Raw genomic sequence first — 10200 nt, 5'->3', positions numbered from 1 at the left:
TTCAAATTCTATTTATTTCTGTTTAAAAAAAATCACCTCCTCTCATTAGTAATGATGTTATTATTTAGAAAGCTATTCTTTCCACAAGAAAGGAGGTCCTTGCTTATTAATTTATACTTTCAACTAACAAATAAATATAAGGAACATTTTCTGTGTTATAACTTATTAACTTTTTAAATGGTACTTTACGTTACGCTAGAAGAAGAAAAAATAGTTGATACAAAATGGTAATCTCGGAAGTCTCGATAATCGTCCAAAACATTGCAAAAACAAAAAAAAACTCATAGAAAAGCAATAAGAATCAGGATGGCAGTTTTTGCAAAATATTATGTCAAACGATTTTTATAATATCTCTTGTTTTTTGTTTTTTTTAATTATGAAGTGAAAGTACAGAATAGTTAACAGTATATGACATTTAATCCCCATCTAAAAAACGTAAGAAACCAAACACAATCCCCCGTCTCCTTCCCTGCAACGAAAATTTGAAACTGCAAACGATTACAAGTATCATTGACTCCTTACTGGTCATAAAAATGAGTGCTAATTTTACATTAAATAATATAGGAAAGTGATCCCCACTCTAAAATCTGAAATAAGTATTATTCATTTATAATTCCTTTAGTGGGTATTTTAAGACTGTATAAATGTAATAGTAAAAAATAAACTCAATTTTTTTTTTTTAGAGTTAAACTATTCTGGGTTAGATTTTAAAGACTTACAAATATTGTTTTCTACATTAAGTAATTGCTAATTGATGATAATTGACCATTTTATGTAAACTTTATAAAAGAAAATGATGCATATTTTAAAATATTACATATTGGATGAAACATAAAAATTAAAACGGAATTCTCCAATGATATAATATATTTCTTTAAATCTTAAAACAATGAAATATAAAAAAAGGTTTTAGTGATCAGATGTATTAACAAAAAGCTTAATTCAATCAACTTCAAATTAAATTATTATTTTCTCAGAAATCACACAAGTTTTACAAAAATAATATTTTTAACAAAAATCTAAATATCACATTGAATAAAATATTTTAATGATATGTTTTTAAAAATCATACAATTATTATCATATTTTATTGGATTGCAAAAACAAAAATAAATAAACTTATTTTAATATTTAAGATTATATTAAAAGTTATAGATTAGATTTTTTTAGAGTAAAAAAAGAAAACAAACTTACGTATATTTCCAGGAATTCAATACGAAAAGAAATCGGGATGAATTCGTTTTTCTTTCGTGTTAAAAACACAAAAAATTGTTTTGTTTGTTAAGATTTCTTTCGTAAATTGATGCAGCTTTTGTTTTGTCCAATTTATTAAGAAATAAAATAAATGAAAATATAAAAGAATCAAAATTAAAAGATAAAAAACGTGAAATTATTTAAAGAGAAAATCAACTGCTAAAGAACAAAGAACTTAAGGTCATCGTAATAACACGGTGAAATCATTATTTCGTTCCTCGTGTAAAAATGTCTGTTTATTAGTTAAGTATGCCGAACTTTTTCCGTTTCAAGTTTAGATTGGATTTGTCAACGTGTATGAATTTCTTTATAAAATGTCTTTTCTTTTTTGTATAAATAAGATACATGATGATTTAAAAATCAGGTTTATTTTATTTTATTTTATTATTTATTTTTTGGAAGACTGGCCATTTTATTATTATTTGGATTAGTCAAACTACTGTTAACATCCAAGATGAGAACTGTAGTCAGAATAAGCAGCAGATTTGCCGATTAGTTGTACAAATAGCCTCGAACCATATAATCACTAAAAGGGACTCTTAAAGGTCAACACCGGTATCGAACAGAAGTTTGTTTACATGTTTCACAAAGTTTAAATGGTTAAAATATAATCACGTAATTATTGAAAATGTGATCATGTGATTAAAATTTAATTTTTTTAACCACGGTGTTTAACAAATTTTAAAAAATCATGAAAGATGAAGTTTTAAAATGATTAAACGTGTTTTATTTTATAATTTAAAATGAAAAACATTGAACAATAAAAATAACATTTTCAGTACTTATGTATTGTTGGTACTGTGCTGAAATGATATTGTTATTTTATTGAAAGTCATTCTTAACATGGGGAGGGTTTTTTGTAACTATTCTGCGCTTCCACCTTACAATTAAAAAAAGAAAAAAAGATATCGTAAAACTTTAATTTAACCTGAAAAACTATTTAAAATTAGTGAGTGCGGTACCAAAACTGCACAAGCACCAAATTTTGGTTTAATTTTACAATAGATATTTTTCTCGGATGCATATGACGGCAGATAGTACCGCGTTATTTTTATATAGTTTTTATTTTTTTCAGTTTAAATTCAAGTTTCACGATTTTTTTAAAAAAGTTGTAATCTGGAAGCATAAATTAGTTACAAAACATCCTCACCTCCTCATATTAAGAATGGTTTTCAAAATAATAACGTTATTATTTCAGCTCGGCACCAAAAATACATAAGTACCCAAAATTTCATTTTTATTGCTCAATGTTTTTCATTTTAAATTATAAAATAAAATGGGAACTTGTACATTTTAATAAAGACATTAAAAATGAAAATAGCGAAAAAAAAGAGGTTATATTGTACGTATCTATTATGGAATGAAGTTCTCTGGAAAACCTTCATTTAATTTGGTCAAGTAGTTTTATTTTTTTAAAGCAAAAAAAAAAAAAAACAACAACAATTTGTTATGATACAATACCAATTTTTAAGCAGAAAATCTAATATTTAAGATGGGAAGGGAGGTATCGGCACTTTAGACTGAGTTATCTCCCCGTGGCGTGTTCTAAAAATCCAAACACGGCCATCTTCTCTGAACTTTTTTTTTTCAGAGAACTTCAGTCCATAACGGATACTTACAATATAACCTTTTTTCGATACTTTCATTTTTTAATGTGTTGATTAAACTGTACACGTACCAATAAAAGATATTTAATCATTTTCATAATTTTGGTAAGGAAAAATACCTGTGCACATAATTCAACTTTGTTTGGATGCCCAATTTTCGAGGGGATGGGTGGGATTCAATCAATAGACACACTAATTCTGCGGTAGTTTTCCAGAAGTTTTCATTCATCAATCAATATCGAAAGAAGACACTTTCAGTTGTTGAAGGCGACAACTCGATGGATTTCTTACGCTTAAGAAATTTATATGTTAAGAGCAAACGTTGGTGGTGTGTACATGCAGATTAGATTGAAATTGAAGTGGATGATAAACGTTGCAATTGAAGTGGATGATAAACGTTGAAATTGAAGTGGATGATAAACGTTGAAATTGAAGTGGATGATAAACGTTGAAATTGAAGTGGATGATAAACGTTGAAATTGAAGTGGATGATAAACGTTGCAATTGAAGTGGATGATAAACGTTGCAATTGAAGTGGATGATAAACGTTGAAATTGAAGTGGATGATAAACGTTGAAATTGAAGTGGATGATAAACGTTGCAATTGAAGTGGATGATAAACGTTGCAATTGAAGTGGATGATAAACGTTGCAATTGAAGTGGATGATAAACGTTGCAATTGAAGTGGATGATAAACGTTGCAATTGAAGTGGATGATAAACGTTGAAATTGAAGTGGATGATAAACGTTGCAATTGAAGTGGATGATAAACGTTGCAATTGAAGTGGATGATAAACGTTGCAATTGAAAGTGATGATAAACGTTGAAATTGAAATGGATGATAAACGTTGAAATTGAAGTGGATGATAAACGTTGCAATTGAAGTGGATGATAAACGTTGAAATTGAAGTGGATGATAAACGTTGAAATTGAAGTGGATGATAAACGTTGAAATTGAAGTGGATGATAAACGTTGAAATTGAAGTGGATGATAAACGTTGAAATTGAAGTGGATGATAAACGTTGCAATTGAAGTGGATGATAAACGTTGCAATTGAAGTGGATGATAAACGTTGCAATTGAAGTGGATGATAAACGTTGAAATTGAAATGGATGATAAACGTTGAAATTGAAGTGGATGATAAACGTTGAAATTGAAATGGATGATAAACGTTGCAATTGAAGTGGATGATAAACGTTGAAATTGAAATGGATGATAAACGTTGAAATTGAAGTGGATGATAAACGTTGCAATTGAAGTGGATGATAAACGTTGCAATTGAAGTGGATGATAAACTGGTCGAGAGAATTGGCCTTTTTGTGGCGTGTATAGGAACGGGCGATTGGGAAGACAGAAACAAGGAGTCCTTACACTCGTTTGTGAGAGATGAAGAGATACGGACGGAAGGTAGCTGAGAATTAAAGTGGTTTTCTGCTCCGAATGAGACGTAGGGTAGGATTTCTGATTTTGATTATATTATCGGGGTGAGCACGTACACAGACCCCACACTTAGAAATAGCACGTCCGAGTCGTCCACATTTGAGACGATCGCAAAGGTCAACCCAACCGCAGTGCAATGGAAGGGCCTCACTTTGGGGGAACGACCTAAATGATCACCGTTACCCCTACGTAAGATTTTTTAAGGCTGTCCACTAGTGTTTTTATATCATACATCTATACTCACCACTGACAGTAATCTATAAAATACTTAATATGCTCTATATAATTCTCACTAATATCAGTATATCACAACATTTTATTCACCAATAACAAAATTAATTACAAAAATATTACTATCATTTAAACTTACAAACAGTTTCACAAAATACCTTAATTCTTAAAGAAACTTGTCAAGGTCGTTAACATGTTAACAACATAAATTCATAATCTTTTCAATGAGAACAAATCTGTGAGAACATGATGAGAATTAGCAGCGAACCGGATGCTAACGTCTCCAGCATAAGAGATAAAATGAAAAATCGTCTTTTGCACATGGCTCCACGCATCGTTTCCGTTTGGAAAAAGAAAAATAAGATAACCACAAAAGAATTATCAACAAATGGCAGAGCCCGCGCCTAAAATAAAGGCCTAAAAATTACAGTCAGTGGGAGCCGATGTGCCCCTATTAAACGAGGCATTTTTAGGGAACGAAAAAAGGAGAAAAACACAGGAGGCGAAGACGCCGCGCTGCTAGTTGTTGATGAAAGTAGTCGCCGCTTTCAGCCCAGCTGCGTCAGTGAACGCACGGACCTAAAGGAATGAAGGAGAAAAAGGAAAGAAGAGGAGATTCGCCCAGCTGCGTCAGTGAACGCACAGGGAGATTCTCCCACCCGACCTAAAGAGATGAAGAAGAAGAAGAAGAAGAAGAAGGAGAAGAAGAAGAAGAAGAAGAAGAAGAAATAAGGCACCAGTAAACTGAAGCCAACTCCGCTCTCACGTTATGGGCCAAGACGCCTTCAATTCTAAACAATGTCTAATTCAAACAAACCAAAGAAAAAAAGGAGAAAAACACAGGAGGCGAAGACGCCGCGCTGCTAGTTGTTGATGAAAGTAGTCGCCGCTTTCAAGTTAAAAGCCTAGACACATATCACCGAAGTAGCACGGCCAGCCACCCACTTACCACCCCCGTCATCCGAAAAGATAAGTACGCTTACGAAATTCATTCTTTGTTTAATTATACAAGCCTACAAAAGTTCATTCCTTATCAATGCGTACACACCTACAAACATCCTACGAACACTTTACATCTTCTAATTAAAACTGTCATTAATAAATAAAACCGGTTCTCAACCTTTTCAATACGCGTCAGTCTTTTTTATAAACCTACGGGCCATAAATCCAAACGAATAAAAACTTGTAGAATTAAAACCAAATCACAAATCCAAAAAACAACCAATCAAATCAGACAACGTTGTATGTGTATATGAAAGTATATTTTTATTGAATCAAATCAGACAGTTTTGTCTGTGTTTAATTATATCGAAATAGGGTGAAACAAAAAGAAATAAAAAATTACCATCTGAAGAGTTGTCTTTCCTCATTTGAGCGGTATTTAAAAATGCTAATAAATTCTATTACTTTTTTTTATATGTTAATCTCATGAAATAGTTTTTGATTAATATAAAGTAAAGTTATTGAAGGCAATCTTTACTGTAAGGCTGCGTAATTGTTCCGACAGATAGAAAGGCAACATCTAAACAAGTGTAGTCGAGTCTAGCGCACGTCGTCGTGATCGTAGTCGTCGTCAGGGAGGGACACTTCCTTGCTTTGGTTGGACAGCTATTTTAGACGACCCACCCTGATAATTAATGTGAATGATATAAAATGTGTTTTTAAAAGTAATATTTGTGACGACAGAAGGAAAACAGGTATATAAACAGCGTGCACACATATTAATATATTTTTTTTAATTTTTAATGTAGTAACGAAAAAAGAAAAAACATATTAATATAATTTATTATTTTTTAATTTAATATGAAAAAAGACACATATTAATATCATTTAATATTTTTTAATGTAATATGAAAAACGACACATATTAATATCATTTATTATTTTTTAATGTAATATGAAAAAAAAGACACATATTAATATCATTTATTATTTTTTAATGTAATATGAAAAAAGACATATTAATATCATTTATTATTTTTTAATGTAATATGAAAAACGACAAATATTAATATCATTTATTATTTTTTAATGTAATATGAAAAAAGACATATTAATATCATTTATTATTTTTTAATGTAATATGAAAAAAAAGACATATATTAATATCATTTATTATTTTTTAATGTAATATGAAAAAAAAGACACATATTAATATCATTTATTATTTTTTAATGTAATATGAAAAAAAGACATATTAATATCATTTATTATTTTTAATGTAATATGAAAAAAAGACACATATTAATATCATTTATTATTTTTTAATGTAATATGAAAAAAAGACATATTAATATCATTTATTATTTTTTAATGTAATATGAAAAAAAAGACATATATTAATATCATTTATTATTTTTTAATGTAATATGAAAAAAAAGACACATATTAATATCATTTATTATTTTTTAATGTAATATGAAAAAAAAGACATATATTAATATCATTTATTATTTTTTAATGTAATATGAAAAAAAAGACACATATTAATATCATTTATTATTTTTTAATGTAATATGAAAAAAAGACATATTAATATCATTTATTATTTTTAATGTAATATGAAAAAAAGACACATATTAATATCATTTATTATTTTTTAATGTAATATGAAAAAAAGACATATTAATATCATTTATTATTTTTAATGTAAAAAAACAACTTCATGAAGCATTTCTTTTACTACTGTTTTTAGGTAAACTTACAACAAATAACCACTCCAACGTCCCATGTTAAGAACGACATTCGGAATAGACACCCCTAACCTTCCTATGTTAAGAACGGCTTTCAAATTAAACGCCCACAACCTTTTCAGCATACCCGAAAACTTATAAAGTTGACATGTACAATGTGAACAATGAGTTGGACGTAATGTAAAAATGATTAGAATTTAAAACGAAACGAAATTTAAATTCTCTTTTTCATTTTACATGAACCATAAACCTGCACATTCACCGCAAGTTTTACTATCGTTTATTATCTTTAATGTTAGAAAAAAAATAAACACCGACTGCTTGGAGCATTTCTGTTTATCTCATGAAATAGTTTTTAATTAATATAAATTGAAGTTTTAAGGCAATCTCCTATAATATATCGATAATATAGCATAGTTCCTTTTTTTTAAAGGCAAACCACGCTGATAATTAATGTAAATGGGCGCTTTTTATACAAGGTCATTGTGCAGAGGGAGACAACTCTATTTTACTAAGAGATTCGTTCATTTTTTTATCTCATAATTTAGGACGTCACTACTAACGATATTTTTTTTTATTAAATCAAAACATCACAAAAAACAGGGCTGAGACGAATTATTTTTAATGTAACAAATTTGATAACCTTAATAATACAAAACGTAGTTTTTATGCGACTATTTTTATTAAAACGTAAAACTAATACGAACGAGATTTTCCTTAGATGAAAACATTTGAAAAAAAAAAAGTTGCCTCAACTTTTTCTATTTTTTCAAAAAAAATTCAATTACATTTTTATTAAAACGTAAGGTTCTATAAGAAAAGAAAATAGTCTTTAAGCGTAAAACTCAAAGAATGTAAACATTTCAAAAGAAATGGATTTTTTCCGACTAATTAATTAATAGATGTTATGGGAAGATTTGTTACAAAAAAAGAAGTCGCCACAGCTTAAAAAAAAAAAAAATTGTTTGTTAAAATCACAATTTCCTCTTCAGCTATCGTTGCATTTTCCTTTATTTTCGCAACAAATCTTACCAGACATTAATTTAAAAAAGTAGTAAAACACGTTTTGTAATGTATATTTTTTATAGAACCTCACAATAATAGGTTTTGCATTACTGTACATATAGATTCGAAAAAGTTGTAAAAAAAAACAAACAAATATATAACAAATAAATGTTATCAAAAACAAGATAGGATACTTTTCTACCTAACTGGATATATATTTGGTGTTTTTATTTAATGTAACATGTTTATTTAGCTCGAAACACATACAGTGTTTACCGATGTATTGGAAAGTTAAATATGGCGCCTGACTCTCTTGTTGACACGGTAGGTTTGGGAAAAGGAGTCCAAAATAAAAATAAAATACTATGCAAAATACTGTTGAAAATCACTCAATATATGTTACCGTGACATAAGCTGACATATATTCGGTGGGTTTTTAATAGTATTTTGTCTATTTTTTTTCTTTTTTTTTTAAGTCCTTTCCCCAAACTTACCGCATCAAAGATTAAAAAAAGAAATCGATGCAGCTTTTGTTTTAATAAAAATATCGTTATCCTATGGTTGCGATAATATAGGAATAATCAAGAAGCAATGTTCCGTGAATGAAATAAAGGGATAAATATGTAATGTAGATTTAAATAAAAGAAGGAAAGTTTATTAACGTATTTACAGGGAGACAATGTGTAGTGTTTATCGTGTTCAGTCCAGGTATATCCGGTGACCAATGTTTGCAATTAAAGGGATGTAACTCTCAGAAGAGTTACCTTCCCCTGAACAATATATAAGGTAAATAAAAGGGCCGGATTGCAGTTTACAGGGAAATCAAGGGACGCAACTCCTGCCAAACTAAAAAGGACGTAAACAGAATCACCGGGGGGCACCTGTTTCAATTTTTCTTTTTCTTGTTAATTTAAATGAACTGTTTGAATAAGTTATTTTTTTAACAAAGGAAGAACATAGAACTTTATAAAACAGTTATAAATTATTTTAAGAAAGAATTATTTTAATAACATAGAATTATTTGAAGAACATAGAATTTTATTAAACAGTTAATTTTTAAAACGAAAAACAGTTATGAATTATTTTAAGAAAGAATTATTTGAAGAACATAGAATTATTTTAAGAACATAGAACTTTATTAAACAGTTAATTTTTAAAACGAATACTGTTCGCGGATGCATCTGATGATTCGTTGAAAACATTCACCCTTCTCTCTTTTTCGCCATAAAAAATCAATCAGATGCAAGCCGAACATATTTTGTCGATTCCCGAACTTTCGTATATGTTTTTTGGCGTGTGACCATAGTCCTTCAATGGCCTGTGTGTGCACTGAAGGGTCCAACGGATCAACGAAGTTGTCTTCGTGGACGACAGTGTCGTGCGTGCTCATAAATTCTTTGATCGAGTCGATCAAGTCCTTGGTAAGCCGCCCAACCGTCAGAAATAATTCTTGTTCCTGGCAGGCACCATGAATTTATGATTGGAAACAGGGTATCTCGATCCCTATTTTCCACTATTGCGAAATTGCACAAATTCGAGCCTCTTTCCACTGCGCCAAAAAGCCAAACGCCCTTCCTCACACGTCCCCTATTATACTTTCGTCGGAAAAAATATGACTCATCCACCTCCACTTCTTTAGGTGTCGAATGTTCGTCTCTCCCACCTAACATGATGGGATGGTCCAGCATGTCCTGTTCACAGACTTCTCTTATGAATGACATCCAATCTACGATTGTATGGTTACTCACACTTGCTTCCTGTTTAATTTTAATCTGCGGCATCTCCATGCTCCAACTGAGCAAAATAACTAAAATCTGCTTTATTGTCAGATGACTTCTCTGTAAGAAGGAACCCATCCTTGGCAAACCACCCTTCTTACAGACAGGACACTTCCACGCAAAACCATCCCCTTTGGCTCCGTTTTTATAGAGAATTCGATCTCTCTCACACGAGGTGCAGAAACTCCTAT

The 10200-nt window shown here is 30.0% G+C and overlaps 1 non-coding gene across 1 annotated transcript; it reads right to left on the bottom strand.

The window, feature by feature from the left end:
- Window positions 1-4341: 4341 nt before the first annotated feature.
- On the bottom strand, window positions 4342-4504 carry LOC145271653 (U1 spliceosomal RNA). The gene has a single exon (XR_013866055.1). It is a non-coding gene; the product is annotated as a U1 spliceosomal RNA (small nuclear RNA).
- Window positions 4505-10200: the final 5696 nt, after the last annotated feature.

The sequence above is a fragment of the Euprymna scolopes genome, chromosome 46 (genome assembly GCF_053919585.1).
Source record: "Euprymna scolopes isolate OS-2025 chromosome 46, ASM5391958v1, whole genome shotgun sequence".
Lineage (NCBI taxonomy): Eukaryota > Metazoa > Mollusca > Cephalopoda > Sepiida > Sepiolidae > Euprymna > Euprymna scolopes.
The sequence above is the reverse complement of the archived record's forward strand: the minus strand, read 5'-3'. Positions and strand labels throughout refer to the sequence as shown.